Source organism: Populus euphratica, unplaced genomic scaffold (genome assembly GCF_000495115.2).
Source record: "Populus euphratica unplaced genomic scaffold, PopEup_1.0 scaffold326.1, whole genome shotgun sequence".
NCBI classification, from domain to species: domain Eukaryota; kingdom Viridiplantae; phylum Streptophyta; class Magnoliopsida; order Malpighiales; family Salicaceae; genus Populus; species Populus euphratica.
Genome location: NW_011500216.1, coordinates 138,875 through 157,990, shown reverse-complemented (window position 1 = coordinate 157,990; position 19,116 = coordinate 138,875).

Here is a 19,116-nt window from a genome sequence, read left to right as displayed (position 1 = left end):
TAAGGACCAAATTTGATAGATAAAAAATTTCAATAAAAAAATGATAAGGAAAAAATAAATAAAAATTATAAAAATAAGAATTAAAGTTAATATAAAAATAAAATTATAAAATAAAAATTCAAAATAAAAATATATATATATATATATATATAATAAATTATATAATCAAATTTAATATAACCTATAAATAATAAAATATTTTTAAATTTTTTATAGCATTAAAAATAATTTATTCTTTGAGGTCAGTTCAGCTCTGTATCTAGCGAGTTCAAGAACCAGGCTAGGCTGCTAGTGAAAGGAAAATGGAGTCATGTAGCACTCAAGACATCATTAAAAAATGTTTCGACTACGTAAATATCATTCGCAGTAATTAAATTATTGCTTGAAATCAGAAACCCGCTCACTGCTCAGTTCTGACCGTCGGCCAAATTTGATATGTTAGAAAAGCCAGACGACTGGCCCAGAGAAGTTCTCTTTTCAGTCAGCGACCACTTTAATTACCTGAATCCTATTGGTGTTGAGACTGGCAAATCTTGGCTTCGCAATCCAAGCTCCCCAAATAATTGATGCAGACAGAGGACGCTAGCTCTAGAAGATGACTCATGGGTCGACTACACTCAGTGATTGGTCTTAGGCTCTAGCTGGATGGATTCTGGTGCGCACCGCTGTCTTTGATATCATTACAGTCGCAGTAAATGCCCAGTCACTGTCCTTTCCAGACTCGGAAAAGAAAACAGAGAGAAGAAAGAAAGAACTGAGCAGGATGTATGACAGATCAGAAAACAAGTTGACTTGGATCTTGCAATGAAGAGTACGTGTAAAGCAAAAGCAACAAATGTAACCTAAAAACAAACCTAGAAAAGAGAGAACAGATCTCCTGTGTTGGTTTGGCATTCTCACTTATTGGACAGGGGCTACCGCTCAAAATATCAAAATTAAGCAACTTTGAAACCGAGATAGAAACATGTTTTGTCATGTAGATGGTTGCTATGTTTTGTCATGCATAATTCTTAATCAATTTTATGTCCATCTAAATCTTTAAAAAGAGAGATAAAAGAGGGTAAAGAGAGAAAAGAAAAAGAAAAAAGAATCAAATTAGTCTTTTCACAAATACCTTTTTAAACATTTTATACTTTCAATCACTTTTTTTTTACACTATTACAATGAAAACTTGAAAAATATAGAAGCAAATATCATAAAAACGTGAGAGATATAAATAAAAGATGAAAAATATAAAAGACATAGTAGATACAAATATCAATTTTGAATCAATTTTTTTTATTAAAATAGTATTATTTTATTTAAAAATATCTAAAATGACATCAAAAGAAAAAAAATGGATTAAAAAAACTTTCTACATCGATTCATAACTTGCTCGAACAGATTTTCATAACTATTAGAATACAAGTAATGTTTGGATGTTAAAATCAATTCATGATTAGTCTTTAAAGTCTAGAATTCCATACAAAACACATTCATTTAATTTCTCTATTATGGTAACTCACGCCAAGACTTCCCTTCAAGTTAGTGCATAAAAATCTTTTATGCCTAACTTGTCAAGTGAGTTGTAGAAGTTTTTGGTGGAGAGTGGTTTCATGAGTATATCTGTTAGCTAATCTTTTGACATGACAAATAGGAACTGGATGATCTTTTCTTTAATGTTAAGTTTGATAAAATGCTAATCAACCTCAATACGCTTGGTGCAATCATGTTTGATAGGATTATAGGAGATGCCAATGGTTGACTTGTTATCTTAAATAAGTTCATTTTAGTTCTAGGAGCAAAGCCAATCTCAATTTGCAACATATTAAGCCAAAAAAGTTCATACAACCCTTTGGACATTCCTTGAAATTAAGCTTTAACGTTAGATAATGCTGCTACTTTTTGCTTCTCTATGTAACAAGATTTTCTCCTACAAATATAAAGTAACTCGACGTGGATTTTTTATCTGAAATATTTTCTGCGTAATTAGCATTTGTGTAGCCATCAACATTCAAATGACTATTTTTTGAGAACATATGACTTTTTCCATGAGAGGACTTCAAATAAGAAAGAATCTGAATTATTGTATTTCAGGTGGTCTTCACAAAGATAATGCATGAATTGACTCACTACATTACAACAAAAGTAATATCTAGTTAAGTACGAGATAAATAGATGAGTTTGCCAATTAATCATTGATACCTCTATTTGTATGCTGGCACTTTATCTAGAATATCTCCAAGTTTATGATTCTAAACAATTGAATTATCAACTAGCTTACAATCCAATAATATCACATCTAACAAAGAAATCTAGTATATATTTCCTTTAAGAAAAAAATATACCTTGTTTTGATCTAGCTACTTCAATATCTAGAAAATGTTTAAGCCCTCTTAGATCCTTGATGTTGAATTTAGTTTATAGTTGCTCTTGGAGTTTCGATATATCTTCTATATTAGGATTGCATGATGTCTATATAGACTATTAGAATTGTCACTTCTTCTAATTGATGTTTTAGAAAGAGAGTATGATTTGAATTGTTTTGTTGAAAACCCTATTTTATCAAAATCACACTAAATTGACTAAACTAAGCTCGAGGTGATAGTTTCAATCTATATAATGCCGCTGAAATTTACATGCAATCCTTGCTTTTGATGAAGCAGTGTATCTGGAAGAAATATCCATGTAAACTTCCTCTTCAAGATACCATGAAAAAAGGTATTTTTCATGTCAAACTAGCGAAGTGGCCAATTTAAATTTGTTGCAAGAGATAGAAAAACTTTAAGAGTATTGAATTTTACTACTAGTGATAAAGTTTAATCTATGCCATATGTTTGTATATATCTCCATGCTATCAGCCTCGTTGTGTATTGATTGATAGACCCATCAACTTTATATTAAATAGAAAAATCCACCTGCACCCTAGCTTAGATTGAAGTTGTTTTTCTTAGTCTTCTTTTATTGTATACTAATGTTAAACACACACACACACACACACCCACACAAAGAGAGAGAGAGAGAGAGATTACACACACACACACACAAAGAGAGAGAGAGATTCTTGGAAGCTATTCTAGTGTATACAATAATTTTGGCTACAAACATGTTAGTCCTTAAAGTCTAGAATTTTATATTAAACACATTCCTATAATCTCTCCACTCTGATAGGTCACACCAACATTTTTCATGTAATTAGCAGCATAATAGAATCCCTTTTAGCCTATTTAGAAAGAATTTGGTTGGGCCACACCACACCTATTACTATCAATTTTAATAGTTTTATCGATAACATGTTTTGCTGGTATTTACACTAATAGTCTGTAAAAAAAAAATCTTATCAGTAATTTATAAATTGTTGGTAATAAATATACTAATGGATTTATAAAAGGACAAAACATGTCAAAAAAAGCATTTACACTCTTTATTCCATTAGTATATTCATTAGTAAATATAATATATAACCGATATAATATGATATGTAATTATATTGGTGCATTAACAATAGTAATGATATTTATAGTAATTCTTTTTCAATACTTTGGAATATAACGATGAAGTTATGCTATTAGTAACCTCGTTAATAATATTTTAAAAATTATATATATTGAAAGAAAGTAGAAAATAATTAAAATAAAATCAATTAATAAAAAAATCAAATATTTATTATAAATTTAAACATTTATACTTTCAAATACAATAAATCTATAATAGAGATGGCGATGGAGGAGAAGGATAAGGTTGGTCGTCGCTGGGACTGTAGAGCCAATTGAGGGGTGTACATGAACCATCCATCTGTGATTTTATCCCCATTACAAATTGGTGGAGTTCATCATAATTAACAGTGAGTCGTTCATATTTATTGTTGAGATGGCTGCTTAATGCTGCACCTTTTGGTTTAACATCATTGCAGACTCCAGAGTTTGAATGAATGAAATTGATTATGAGCATCCAATGGTCAATGTATTATAGGTAGTTTGCAAGTTCTCAGCTATAGTATCAGAGAGTCTATACAACCGATGATCCTAACTCTAACCGTAAATCTAGATGGGTAGAAGGATCATTCCTGTATCACTCTTTCAACCGATCGTAATATGTATCTTGAAAAGAAAAAATAAATTCATCAAATTCAAGAAAATAATAACTTAAGAAAAATAATAATTGAAAACCAACATGCCATAAAATGCGGAGCTCGGTCTCAACAAACTGTTGCACCCTTTTTTAATGGTCATCACTCCGCATAAGTTTTTCAACAAAAAGCTATACCTGGCTTGACTCATGTCCAAGAACCATAGCTTCCAATAACAAATATTATCAATTAAATATATTTATAAAAAAACCTAATAAAAAATAATTTAATAAAAATAATCCTACCATCTGCTTCTAGAGCTGTCGATGTGTGCGGTAACAGAACGGTGAACAAACTGATTTTGGTTATCCATACTAGACTGTGACCATCGAGTGAAATGCAAAGACATCACATGCTGAATTTATTCCACCTATATAGCATTTGAGATGTGTGGTGGTTTGAAATCTTTCCAAAACGTCATATCATTTTAGCTTGCAAGCTCTCTTTCTTTCATATATTTTTTGGTTTTTTTCACCTCGTACAAAAAATCATGCAAATTATATGAAAAAAATTAATTATCTATTAGTAAATAAAAAATAAAATTTTAATATTTGGAATAAAAAAATTATCTTGAATTCGATCTTACCTAATTACAACAAGATTTTCTCAAACCCTTTTTGCAACATTATTATCAATTCTCTTCCATTCAATTTTTCTCTTGAAGTAAAAATGTATAAACTGAAAATTTCAATAATTTTGATAAACAATCCAAAATAAAATAAAAAAATATTTAAGATAATATTAATCATGAACCTTGAAAATCATGCATCTACCTGCGGTTTCTATTCAAGATATTTGGTAACCTGGCTCTATTAAAACAATAGAATTTCCATTGACAATTTAAATGTCAATGTTATTGTTCTAGTAGCCTTAATGTTTATAAACCTTAAACTGCATTTATTGGATGCTATTATTTTTTTCAAAAATTATTAAACATGTTGTCGTGAAAGCAAAACAAACGTACATTGAAAGGTCACCCTTTCACTAGGCCTCGTACTTATGGGTAAATGGATCACACTGTGAAGGGACCCCTCTTCAACGTTATAGCATCGCACTTAACAAGCTTGTGTTGCCTTTCACTAGGCCTCGTACTTATGGGTAAATGGATCACACTGTGAAGGGACCCCTCTTCAACGTTATAGCATCGCACTTAACAAGCCTGTGTTGTGAGTCAATGCCTATGCTTTACATGTCTGTTTTTAGGCGGCACCTAATGACTCTATTATTATGAATTTGATAAGTTAAATGATATTGTTTTTTTTATTTCATTAAAATATAAAATATCATGATTTAACGAGTTTTCTTATTCATAAATAGATGTATTAAATCATTAAAAAAACCTTATTGGGGATGCTAATAAATAAGAACAAGGAACCACTAATAAAATAGTTAAATGCATCCAATTCAAGATTGGTATGGGAAGGAGAAGGCAAAAAACTAGCCACCACCATAACTTATTAAAATTCCCAAGACTGTTTAATACTTAGTGAAGAAGTTAACTAAACCTTTTTTAGGATTAAAATATAATATGATTACAATAATGATGTTTAGTTTAGGTAGAAACATGGAAAAACAAGAAAAAAATTACTAGTTGCGAACAAAAAATCAAAATAAGTAGCTAGTTCCATAGCTATTCAATCACTAATAACAAATCATCTGAGAAATAACAGTTACTATTATAAACTTCACTTCGAAGCAAAAAACCTCTTTATTATCAATCGGTAAAGCTAGCACCAAGTATAAATATAAAAGCAATAAAAAATGTATTTACTTTGATTCTTTTGTCAGTGGTGTCATACTAATATATTTGAATAAAAATTCTCTATTATGCTCGTTGTGATATTGCAATTCAATGACCTCTTTCAACTTTCCATAATAATCACCTTTAAACTTTTAAAACTTGATCCCTTAACATAAACTACTCTGTTATATGTCTTTCTGCCTTACTTATATTCTTCAGTAAGAAACACATGTCTATTGAAGAAATAATCGTTATAGCACATCACCTTTCTTTGAGGACCAAAACTTAGTAAAGACAAAGTAACACTAAGATTTTCTCCCGATTGATAAACCTGGTATATAAAGTACAACTACAAACAATTAATGAGAAATGTCTAATGAAATTAAGTATCTAGAGAGATAAGAATAATAAAACAGTACTTACATGTAAGTATCTAGAGAGATAAGAATAATAAAATAGTACTTACATGTAATTTGAACCACGTGAAAAATTATTCATCTTATAATAAAAAGAATTGAGATTCAATTAGCTGTTAGTTTGGTGACAGTAAATATTAACAACGTTGCCTATGAGGAATTTAATAATGTATTAGTTTATGATATTATAAAAGATAAATTATTAAAAAATAATGACATGTTAAATAGTATACCTACTGAATAAAAGATCTTAGTTCATCGTAGTTAAATAATACATAATTATGTGTTTGTCTGAATTCTATTTCTAACAAATATATTCTTTTCGTAGTATTTTTTGGTACGAATCATCTAGGATGGGAGAATATTGACAAGTTAACACTCAAAGACACTTCCATACCATCATCATGCCTTGAAACGCGATTGATTCTTATTTTTAATTGAGGCTCGAAATAATATAAGATAAATGTTGAGATCTCTTCAACAATATAAGCCTCACATATCAAAGTCTTAACATGTGCCTTGTTTTTTTACTTTTCTCTCAAGCTTAAAAAAATAACTGCATGAAATTAAATGAATGATTTGAAATATGCAAAGAAAGATAATAAATTTTTAATTATGATGCATATGTAAATCCTAACTACTTGAATGGATATATCCATCTATATTGGATTGGGCCTTTAGCTTTTATCTCAAATGGTCAATGTATGGGTAGATGTTCCGTTAGTTGAAAAATGATAGAGGGAATATGTTTATCTCAAATGGTCAATGTATGGGTAGAAGTTCCATTAGTTGAAAAATGATAGAGAGAATATCATTTCAAGTTTGCATGTTATATGGAAGATATTTGTTTCAAGCCTCTCCATGAATTATGTTTGCAACTTGTTGGAGCTTATATCTCTAAAAAAGTAATTGCTATCTGTGAGTACATCCTGTATCTTATTTGACAATAAATTCCGGTAAGCTAATGGAATGAGTGTTTACATAGACATGTAACAATTATAACTCTTTATTTCGTACATTTTGCAATTCTTCAAATTCATCAATTTTGTTATGTTCGAGGCATGTCCATTAGAAAAACACAGACTTTTAAGCTATTGGTAAATAAATAATTATACATTCTTGTTTAAGATGAAGTTGACATTAAGATTTAAGATCTTGACCCCACATAAACCAACTCTATATTTTGACGATGAAAAAACAAAGTTATATCTATTCTAGCCTTGATATTGTTCTTTGTTGTCCTCTTCACGTCAATAATCGTGTTGAAAATATTTTCAAACATATTCTTTTCTATGCACATGACATCAGGTTATGATAGAGAAGATTAGTCTTCCGATAAGGAAGCTCTTAAAAAATACTTCATTTTACCCAATTATAGGTCAAACCAAAACTAGAAAATTTCTACTTATTAGATTGAAAACCAAACATAATGTCATAGTATTCTAACACCACGTTATACAATTCTTTACCTGAAAGAAGCAGTAGTGAAACATCCCTTTCAACCCTGCCAATAAAGCAATCCTTTGTGAATTTGTGATCCATTGGCAAGAACTGCTAGTGGCAGTTAAAAAAAAAGTCCTTTTATCATCGTTTGTTAGTGTGAATGCCTTGTTATTTTTTATATCATATAGATTTGCTAGTTTTCATGTATGCTCCAACTAGAAACCATTTTATAAGCTTGAAAATCATTACTAGTCAAAGTTGCCTTAATCAGAATTTTTTTTTCTTAATACATCATTAGTCAAGCCCCGAATGACCATAACTGTTTCAACTCATCAATCAACAGTCAAAGATAAATATCTATATTTGACCTTAACTATGAGGATCAATTATGATTGTAGATAAAAACATAAACACCAGCCTCACACACATCTCTAATGGCAAGTTGTAAACTGTGAGTATCATTGGCCAATAAGAATAAGAAGCAATAAATGACCCGAATGGAATGAATCTGTTTGTATATAATTTAAGATGCACATTCTTTATTTACTAAAAACTGAGATTGTACACTATTAAAGTGAAGATGCACATTCTTTATTTACTAAAAACTAAGATTGTACACTATTTCCAGGCTTCACCATCGGAATGGTGCATCGTCATTCTATCTACCACATCATGTGATTGATGCCATATCTTCAATAATCTTTAGTGACATGAATAACCTTTATAGTCTAAGTATGATTAGGAAGTATATAACTTTTTGATGTGTGACAAGAGTCATTCCCTTACCAGTCATAAGTTTATAATGAGAATGTTAACATGTTTCGCACTCGGTCAACCTTGTATTTTCACGATAGTATATTATGCAAAAGTTTGTACACATGTTAATTTTCTGATATCCTATGTCAAAGGGTTTCATCATACATTTAGCAGCATAGAAGTTTTCTTTCAGTCTATTCCCTTCAGATAAAATGCTTCTCGCTTATTCAATGATTATTTCATAATCAACCTCACTCAATCTATTATATAACTTGATGTTGAAAACCTATGCAACGACCGATAATTTATTATGATTTATACAACCATCCTATAATGGTTTGTCAAAATATTTTAAAATATAAAAAAATCTTGTCACGTCTGTATTAGGTTCTTCATTCATGATTTGACATTGATCGGTATAACCCTGATTCATTCCAATCACATCCATAACCATATTTCTATAAGGATTACTATTGTTGTTTACAACTCCATACATGTTATTGAAACTATAATTTACCTAACCATTCTTTTTACCATGGTATTATGATGGTTCTCAGTATGCATACCAACACAGATATTTCTCTATAAATCCTTTTTATATAAGATGCATCGTTACAATATTTGGATTGAGAAACTTTTTATTTTTATACTTCTTATATGAACATCTAATACTCCCTCCACTAATATTTCTCAGATTAGATAGTGTGTGATTAATAAAATTTTAAATTTCATTGCAATAACTCATCCTCCGTAACCTTTAGGGTGAATCTTTATCCATTACTTATATTAAACATATACATAATAATGATGACAACATGTGTTAATTAACTACATTAACTAAATAATTTGCAAAAACATTGATTTAGCTCAAACTTATTCAATCTCTTTTAATAGTACTCTTAGTTCATTATTAATTATTTATATAAATTCAAATTTCTACACATTTACTGAAATTTCAACTCGATAATAAAATTGACAAAATATAAAATGGACACACTAAATAAGCTATTATTTATTTCATCATAAAACGCCTAAGTCAAACATTCGACATAAGTTTCATCAATTTACAAACAAATACAACTTTATAAAATCTAAAACAAATCGTAACATGTATAAATCATAAATCCTTGCAACAAATTTGTATGAGAAAAGATTATAAAACAAATAAACACCCAAATAAAATAAATATTCTACAAAACAATATGAAAAAAATCAAGTAAAACAGAAGGTAGATTTGCTTACTTAAAGTGAAGAATTCTCAATAAAATTTGAATCAAAACACAGATGCTAATAAATTGAGTATTGTGGTAGTTGTAGGAGGTTAAATTATGTTGAAATTGGGTGGATGGGTGGTTGTTTGTTGTAGAAAAAAATGCATAAAGAAGAAGGATAAATGAGGGATGGGGAGAGTAGGGTCGATCGCTAGGTTATAAATTAAATATCGCCAACAACATTACCAACAAAATTATTCAATCAGTAACTCCATCAGTCATTCTATTAATAAAAATATCATATTACTATATGATTTGTCTTTTTAAATCCTACTATAATACCCTCCATCATTCCCTCGATATGCATAAAGGGAATGTTTTTGTCGGTATTTACTGATGGATACAGAGATAAAAAATTATATCAGTAAAGGTCATCATAATATATTGATGAAATTTTTAATAGAATTTGTCAGTCAATATTTCCATTTGTCTTTGTCAATTTTTTGATAGTGCATGTATAAATATAAATCGGCACACCGATGATAGATGTAATTTGAGTTTTTTTTATTTAATTAGTTTTTTTTATTGGTTAAAAAAATCAATTACAATATCAAACGAGATTTTATTATAGAAAAATATTTATAATACATAGAATTAGATATTTTTTCTTTAAGAATACTTTGATTAGTTATTGTTTTTCTTTTTGTTGGTTAAAAAACAATATCAATTACAATATCAAGTGGGATTTTACTATAAAAAATATTTATAACACAAAATTAAATATATTTTTTTCTTTGAGAATACTTTATATTTTATTTTTTAACACATGTTTAGTTATTTTGATATGAATTCAAGTAACTCCTTGAGTCACTACGGAAAATAATAGTTGGAATGAAACTCTCATTTACTGTGATAAAAAGAAAGAAGTTAGTAGAGAATGGGGGAGGCTATATCCTAGATATACTGAATTCTTCATTTATGAGTCATTGCATTAAAAAAATAGTCACTGAGATAAGAACAGTTTTTTTTTTTTAAAAAAAAAGAATAGGTCCCAGCTCTCTTTTTAATTAGGCATTTGCTTGTATCGGAAGCTGATCGGATCGTTGATTATTTTTTTTCCTTCTGCTAGGTTTTCTTCTCCTAGATTGGATGAGCTATAGTTGATCAATGATGTCCATTGAAGAAGTTTTTTTTTATTTATCAGTGAAAAGGTAGTACTATTTTTTTTTTGTTTGGATTAAATTTCTACGGATGGAATTAAGATCAAATGGCTTCAGAAGTTACATATATTTTGAGCTAATTACTTTATTCCCAAACAGATTCTTTCTTAAAAAAAGCAATGAATAAGCTAAATCTCACCGACGGTAGCTAGATCCGACTGAACTGCAGGCAGGACTTGGTATAGGTTATTTTCATTATGATTCGAAGAGGGTATTTGAACTGCTTCTTCAGGAATCCATTAGTACGCTGTAGCAATTTCGTGATGCTTTGATCTCCATTTTTTTTCTTTTCTTTTTCCCCTTCAACGATAGGATATTTAAATAATTGAAGATGGATGTCTCCCCAAATCTGTTTTATCCTAAACATACAATTAAGTGAAGGTATTCTGGGACATCAGGTTAGTGCTAAGATTGAATCGATTAGTGAAATTGACTTTGTTTGTGCGTAAATATTATTCAACTCCCCATATCAATATCAAAATGAGTAAGCATAAGAATGACACAAAACAAATAAATTAACATTACGACTAACCATGCATGGTCATGACAAGAGAAAGGAAGGAAATTATTCACCACACCAAGCCAACACAAGGAGGCTAAAAATCACCCCAGAAGGTCCCTCTACTTCAAGCATTTGTTCGAATCAATATATATATAAATCTCTCTATCCATATGTTATGCTATGTTAACAAAAATCCGTTAATTGATCAATTTGATGCTCCTAATCATGATACAAGTCACTTGTTATATTAAATATAAGTAAAAAAATACATTTAAAAAATAATAAGAAGAGAAAAGTATTATAAGAGAAAGAGATTGAAAAAATGTTAGAAAATGATATAATGTGGATTACAAAATGAAAACATATACCATAATTTATTCAACATACAAATGGCATCCCAATCACACATAATTTAAGATAAAAAGCCAAAAAAAGAAACGAATAATCCTTTTATGATACTTTGAAAACAGTCAGTTATATGTATACAATGTTGAGAGAGTGACATCTAATTATATTTAAAATCCATAACCTTAATTCCAATTTAATCTCTTCTCGTGTTTATGGATGGTACAAGTACCGAGATACGAATCTGTTGAATTTCATTATATATATATATATATATCTTTTTTTTTTCTTTTTCGAAGAGCTTCATAGCATAATTATTGAATGTGATGGCAATCGTAGTTTTGCAGTGATTGAGGTGGAAAGCCCGAGAGGATGGGTCTATAGGGTTGAGAAAATGGGCATGTGAAGGCAAACATGGAGGGTTAGTGATCGACTGCTGGTGGTTTGTGGTGAGGCAGTGGGTATTTAGCTTCGAAATCATCACGTAACTATGCAATGGGAGTGTATATCCTGTGGGTGAGTGGTGTTAAATGGTTGGTGGCAAAACTAGTTTCACTACCAGAATTTAACATTTAAATTACAAAATATTTATTCATAATCGAGACACTGATTTCATTAACATGAGTTTCGTCAACAAGCTCATATATATTTACTGTTTACTAGGAAAACTTTTCTAAATGATTCTTGTTTTGTTGGTTATTTAATCGGTAATATAATTATTATTTTATTAGTAATATAATCATTGATGAATTTATAGATAAAATAACATATCAAACAAAAAAATTATCCTCTTTATTCTGTCAATATTTTTATGAGTGAATATGACATTTCACTGATAAAAAAATCATTTTTAATTCTGTTGGTGATTTATTTAAAATTACCAATGATTTAATTTTGTTAGTTATTAAACAAATATAGTGACATTTTCGATAATCTTTTCCATGTTTCTAGGATATACCGACGAATTTAATCCATCGGTGGACCGTTAGTAAGTTTAGTAAAATTCTTTTTAAAAATATCTAATAAACTAAGTACAAAATTATTAAAAGAACTTAAATAAAAATAAAAATAAAATATTTATTACAAAGTTAAAAATTTATCAATTCAAATATAATTCATCTAGAATAGAGGGGATAAAAGAGGAGGAGGAGGCATGTTCTTATCGAGATCATGGGGCCAATTGGGGGGCACATGTACCACCTATTTGTGATTTCAGTTCCATGTACAATCACTAGAGTTCAACCATCTTAGCATTAAGTCGTTCTGTTTCGACAGCAAGATGGGCCATCCAAACTTCAACTTGTTAGTTTAAAATTGTCTCATCTTTATAGCTTAAGCACTCATAATTGATTGCAAGCATTCAATAGTTGAAAACTTTCGGGTCGTCCACAAGTTCTTGATCATATTGTTTGAGATGCTGTAAATCAGATTTTTGTCAGGTCCTCTAGATAATCGTGCCTTAAGCCATAACTCTAGATCAAGTTTTAGATAAGTTGAAGGATCGTCCTCATATCTTTTTTACAACTGGGTGTTATATGTTTCCTAAAAAAATTAGCAAATTTAAAAAAAATAATAACTTAAAAAAATAAAATTTTAAAATCTAACATAACATAAAATACTGAGCTTGGCTATCTATGAGCTGTTGGACCCCTTTCTGGTAGTCATTATTTTGCACATGCATTTCTATAAAAAGATCTATCGATCTTAATTTATGTCCAATAACTGTAGCCTATAAGACAAAACTGTTCTTAGTTAAACACATTGATATAGAATAACAATAAAAAAATATATGTAATAATAATAAAAAAATATTATCATCTATTTCGCATATGCAACGAACATAATGAATTTGCCAATATGTGATAATGGAACTATGAATATGCTTGTTCCAGTTCTTCACACTAGATTGTGATAGTTGCAAGAAATGTGTGGACATCACATGCTGAATATATGCTATCCAAACAACCTCCAAGACTTACAGAGGTTTAAAATCGTTCCAAGCTGTTATATCTCTCCAACCTAAAAGCTTTTTTTAGCATATCTTTTGGATTTTTTCTGCGCCTTATACCAACAATCATGCAACCTATATGGTACAAATGAATTATCGGTTAACGAACAAAAATGAAAATTTTAATATTTTGATAAACAAGTGATATTTATTTTTATTTTAATTTTAGCTAGTTGCAGTATGATTTTTTCAAACCCTCCTAGCAACATCTTTGTCAGCCCTATTCCAGTAAAATTCTTCCTTGCAGTTCAAAATTGTAAAAGAATCATTTCATTAATATTAATAGACTAATTGAATTTAATAAAAGAAAAAAAAATTTTAAGTTAATACTAACCTTGAACTTTCTAAACTATGCACAATTATGGGTTTTCATGCAGGATTTTTGAAAACCTCACTCCATTAAAACAATGACATTTCCATTGATGCAATCATTTAGGTAGCCTAAATATATATAAACTTTAAATTTCATTCGTTAATTGATTTAAATTTTTTCTTAAATTATTATATATTCTTTATTTTTTAGTAGTGAATGAAGGGAAACCAAGCTTACATTAAGTGGTCAGACTTCCACTAGGTAAGTTACTTTATAGTAAATGGATCCTGCTTTGAAGAGACCTCTTCTCGACGTGGCAGCATAATACTCGACGAGTCCACCTTAAGAGAGGTTGTTTGTGTTTCAAGTGATGGTTCATGGTTGATACCAAATAACTCATGATTGTTAGAAGCATTGCTAGAATAACTAGTAGTAATCATGTTCATGCAATGCACCATTGATTTTTTTCTAGGCATCTATATAAATTAAAGGATTTAAAAAGGTAATAAGATTCATTTTCTAAAAACAAATTCAATATTATCTCCCCTATAACAAAGACTAACCAAAATTTTATTACTTATATATACAATAAAAACAAATAAAACCACAAACTAGTTGACTTTATTTATGACCAATATTTTACTCTTAATGTTGTTCTCACCTAATCCTCAATCCAGTAAACTACAAATTATCATGTAAAAATAACAAATTTTTTTATGTGTACATATTAACCTATATCTAAATATTCTATTTCACAAAATCATAATCATAGTTAAACATAATTTCATCAGCATACTAATCTAATTTAAGCATAGCAACATCACTTAAACACTAAAACTTATACAATTCCATAAATTTCAATACTTTTTATCATTCCAAAATATACTAATAATAATTGGTTTTTAATTTCCTTCAATTAAATCCTTAATCATATCATCTAAACCACAATTAATTTATAATTACATAAATTCATATTTTGAATCACAAGTAAATCCTAGAATTCATAAATAAGGGATTTATAATTCAACAACAAAACTTCACAAAAGCATCATAATCAATTCAAAAATCCCACAAAATAAATTCTAACAAAAAAATTAAAAAAAAATAAAAAACAAATATAATGCAAAACAAAACAAAAAAAAGAAGAAAATGAAAAATCTTATAATCCACAAAAAAAAGAAGAAAATGAAAAATCTTACCTTTTAATCTAGCTTAATGAAGCTTGCACTAAGTTGGTAGATGAAACAACTCGATATGAATCAATAAACTCATCAAGTTTTAAGATATCATTTCTTGTAGTTACTTTATTGTTACTAATTAAAACTTAAAAGTATATTTTTATCAATATTTTATATCATCATTGTACTTAAAGTTTCAATAACTTCTTAATTAGAACATGTTTTATAATAAAAAATCTGATAATATAAGATAGCTTTAATTTATGATAAATACTCATTTTAAATACATGTATATCTTATAATTTAAAAGATGGATTGATGTGATTAATTATTGAAAATGAAAGAACAAAGAAAAGGCTAAACTTAGAAAAGAGATGCTAATTCAATTCAAATTGAAACACTATTCAGTTATTGGGTTATATCTGAAGTTGTAGATCTTGGATTTTAGTCTGGTTTATATGGCTAGAAAGTTAAAATATATGCCTAAAACATTCATAAAGAGTCCATGACTCTATTCTGCCATTTGAAAGTCAAAATCTTAGTATGAAAAGAGTTCGAATTTGTCCTACAGCCTAGACACTATTCAATGTTCAACCTATATTTTGAGTTCTAGAAGTCTAAATGCATTGATTGTTTTTAAAGCTGAGACAATTTCTCAGACCTTTCATGATGACTATCTGTTTAAATTCTGATATTAACAATGATGTTTTCTACAGATACAAAGATAAGGATTGTTGCCAAGTAAAGAGGTGGTCACTAGCATTATTCTAATAAGATAACTAATTTAATCACGTTAACAATTTATAATCCGATTGGAACCTCCTTTGAATGTGTTTTCTAGTTAAGTAATAAAAAGAGTTTATACTATACTTGTTTGAAATACCATTAATTGATCTTCTAACCTTGACAATTATTTTATCCTTATTTAATCCTTACATCAATATCACATCTCAAGAATTCTCTTCAACTCTTTTTCATTTATTGTTTATAATTTTATATGGTTCACCTCTTTGTGGTTTGACTTTGGTTTTGCTGGGTTATTTATTACTTTGACACTCCTGCACTTGAAAGAAGATATCAATCTTTTAATCGTGTTAGTTACCATTCTTGAAAGAAGATATCAATCTTTTGATTGTATTAGTTACCATTCTAAACAACTTGGACATAACCTCTAGGTTTGGTTTTTACTATGGATAACCAATTAACTCGAAAGATCCTTTCTAAAGAAAGGAGCTATATGCAATAAACTTGTTAGAGTTGCTTAGCAAAAATAAAGATATTATCGACTTGCATAGTTTAGCTTTTATATTAATTTCAACCAAATCAAGATGGGGATCTACTTTGATTCCAGTATGAGTGGTATTATAATAATAACATTTGAATAAAAAGATTATATTCTGCTCGTTATGCTATTATGATTTAATAACCTCTCCTAACTTTCTACAGTAGTCAACTTCAAACTCATTAGAACTCGATTCCTTAACATAAACACTATTGTTATATGTCTTTTTATCCTAATCATACTCTTGAGTATGAAAAAACATGTTCATTGAAAAAATATTAGCTATAATACTTCACCTTTCTTTTATGACCCAAATATAATACTTTAAAGTAACATTAACATTCTTTTCTAATTGATAAACATGGCATAAAAGCTACAAACTTTAATAGTTAATGAGAAATGTTTATGCAATTTAGTATTCCAAGAGATAAGAATAATTAAATAATTTGTACAATTAACCACATGAAAAATTATTTATCATGTAATTGAAAAATTTGATATTCAATTAGCTGTAAGTTTTGGGATGGTAAAAATCAACGATGTTACCTATAAGGAATTATTAAATCTATCAGTTTTTGACAGTTTAAGAGAAAAATTGTTTGAAATTAATGGCATGTTAATTATTATACTTACTGAACAAGTCTTAGTTCATTGTAATTAAATAACACATAATTATATGTATGTCTAAACTCAATTTCTATCAAGTATCTTCCAACACAATATTCTTGGGTATAGGTCATTCGAGATGAGAGAATATTGATAAGTTCCCACTCAAAAGCGCTTCTTCACCGTCATTATGTCATGGAACATGGAACATGGTTAATTCTTGTTTTCAAGTGAGGCTCGAAATAGTACAAGATAAATGTTGAGATCTCTTTAATAATATAAGTCTCGTATATCAAAGCCTTAACATGCATCTTGTTATTATTATTTTTTTACTTTTCTCTTAAGGTTGAATAGGTTTTTGTATATAATTAAATGAATGTTTGGAATAAAAAAAACACAATAAGAAATTTAATTACGATGCATGTGTAATCTTTAACCTCTCATATAGATATATCCATCCATATTAGTAGGACCTCTAACTTTTGCCTCAAATGGTAAATGTAAAGATAGATGCTCCATTAAATTGAAGAACAGTAAGGAATATCATTTCAAGTTTATATATTGTCTTGACAATATTCGTTTGAAGCATTTTCATGTGTTGTATATACAACTTGTTAAAGCGTATATCTTTAAAGAAGTGATTGATCTCCATGAGTACATTCTGTATCCCATTTAGCAATAAATCCCAGTAATCATGACTACATTCTGTATCCTATTTGGCAATAAATCCCAGTGAGCTAGTGTAATGAGTGTTTGCATAAACATGTGACAATTATGACTCTTTATTTCATATAATTTAAAATCCTTTAAATTTATCAATCTAGATATATTTGAAGCATGTCCATTAGAAAAATACAAACTCTTAAGCCATTAATAAATAATTAACTGGGTTATGTAACTCGTGATCCATCATAAATCAACTTTATATTTTTATGGTGATAAAATAAAAGTATATCCATTCTATCCTTCATATTGTCTTTTATTTTTTCCTTTCACACCTACAACCGTGTTAAAAATTTCTTTAAACATGTTCTTTTTAATGTGCATGACATTGAGATTATGACAGAGAAAAATTGATCTTCCTATAAGGAAGCTCAAGAAAATATTTTGCTTTACTCAATTATAGATCACACCAAAACTAGAAAACTTCTACTAACCGAATTGAAAACTAAACATAATATCATCATACTGTGACACCACATCATATAATTTTTCATCCAACGATCATAATAGTGTAACATCACTTTTAATTCTACCAACAAATAAGTTCTTTCTATACTTGTAATTCATTAGTAAGAACCGCTAATGGCAATAAAAAAAAGGTTTTACCACCATTTTCTAACATGAAGACCTTGTTATTTTTCATATAATATGAACATACTAATTTTTCATGCGTGCTCCAATCATAAACCATTTCATAAATGGAAAAATCATTGATAGTCCATATCAAATTTATCTTTATATGAAAATTTTATTTCCTCAAGAAATCATAATTCAAAGTCTTGAATAACCACAAATACTTTAACTTCTCAATTAATGGTTGAATATAAACATCTATATTTTGAACCAAAATATTAGGATCATGTATGACCATAGATAAAAATATGAACTACAGCTTCATATACATTCTCGATACAAAGTTGTAAACTGTAAGTACCACCGACCAATAAAAATAAGGAGAAGCAAATAACCCTAATAGATTGAATCCATCTGTATATCACCTAAGATGTATGTTTATTGTCTCCATTAAAAACTAAGGATGCACCCTATTAGAATATTTCTAGGCTTCACCATCAATGGGTGCACCATGACTTCATTCACCGCATCATGTGAATGATGCCATATCATGTACTCAACAATCTTTACAGACCTGTATATAACTTTTGTAGTCTATGATTGGGAAGTATCTAAGTTTTTTATGTGGGACAAGAGTCCTTCCCTACTTATTTTGAGTTTATAATGAGCATGCCTATATATTTTACACTTA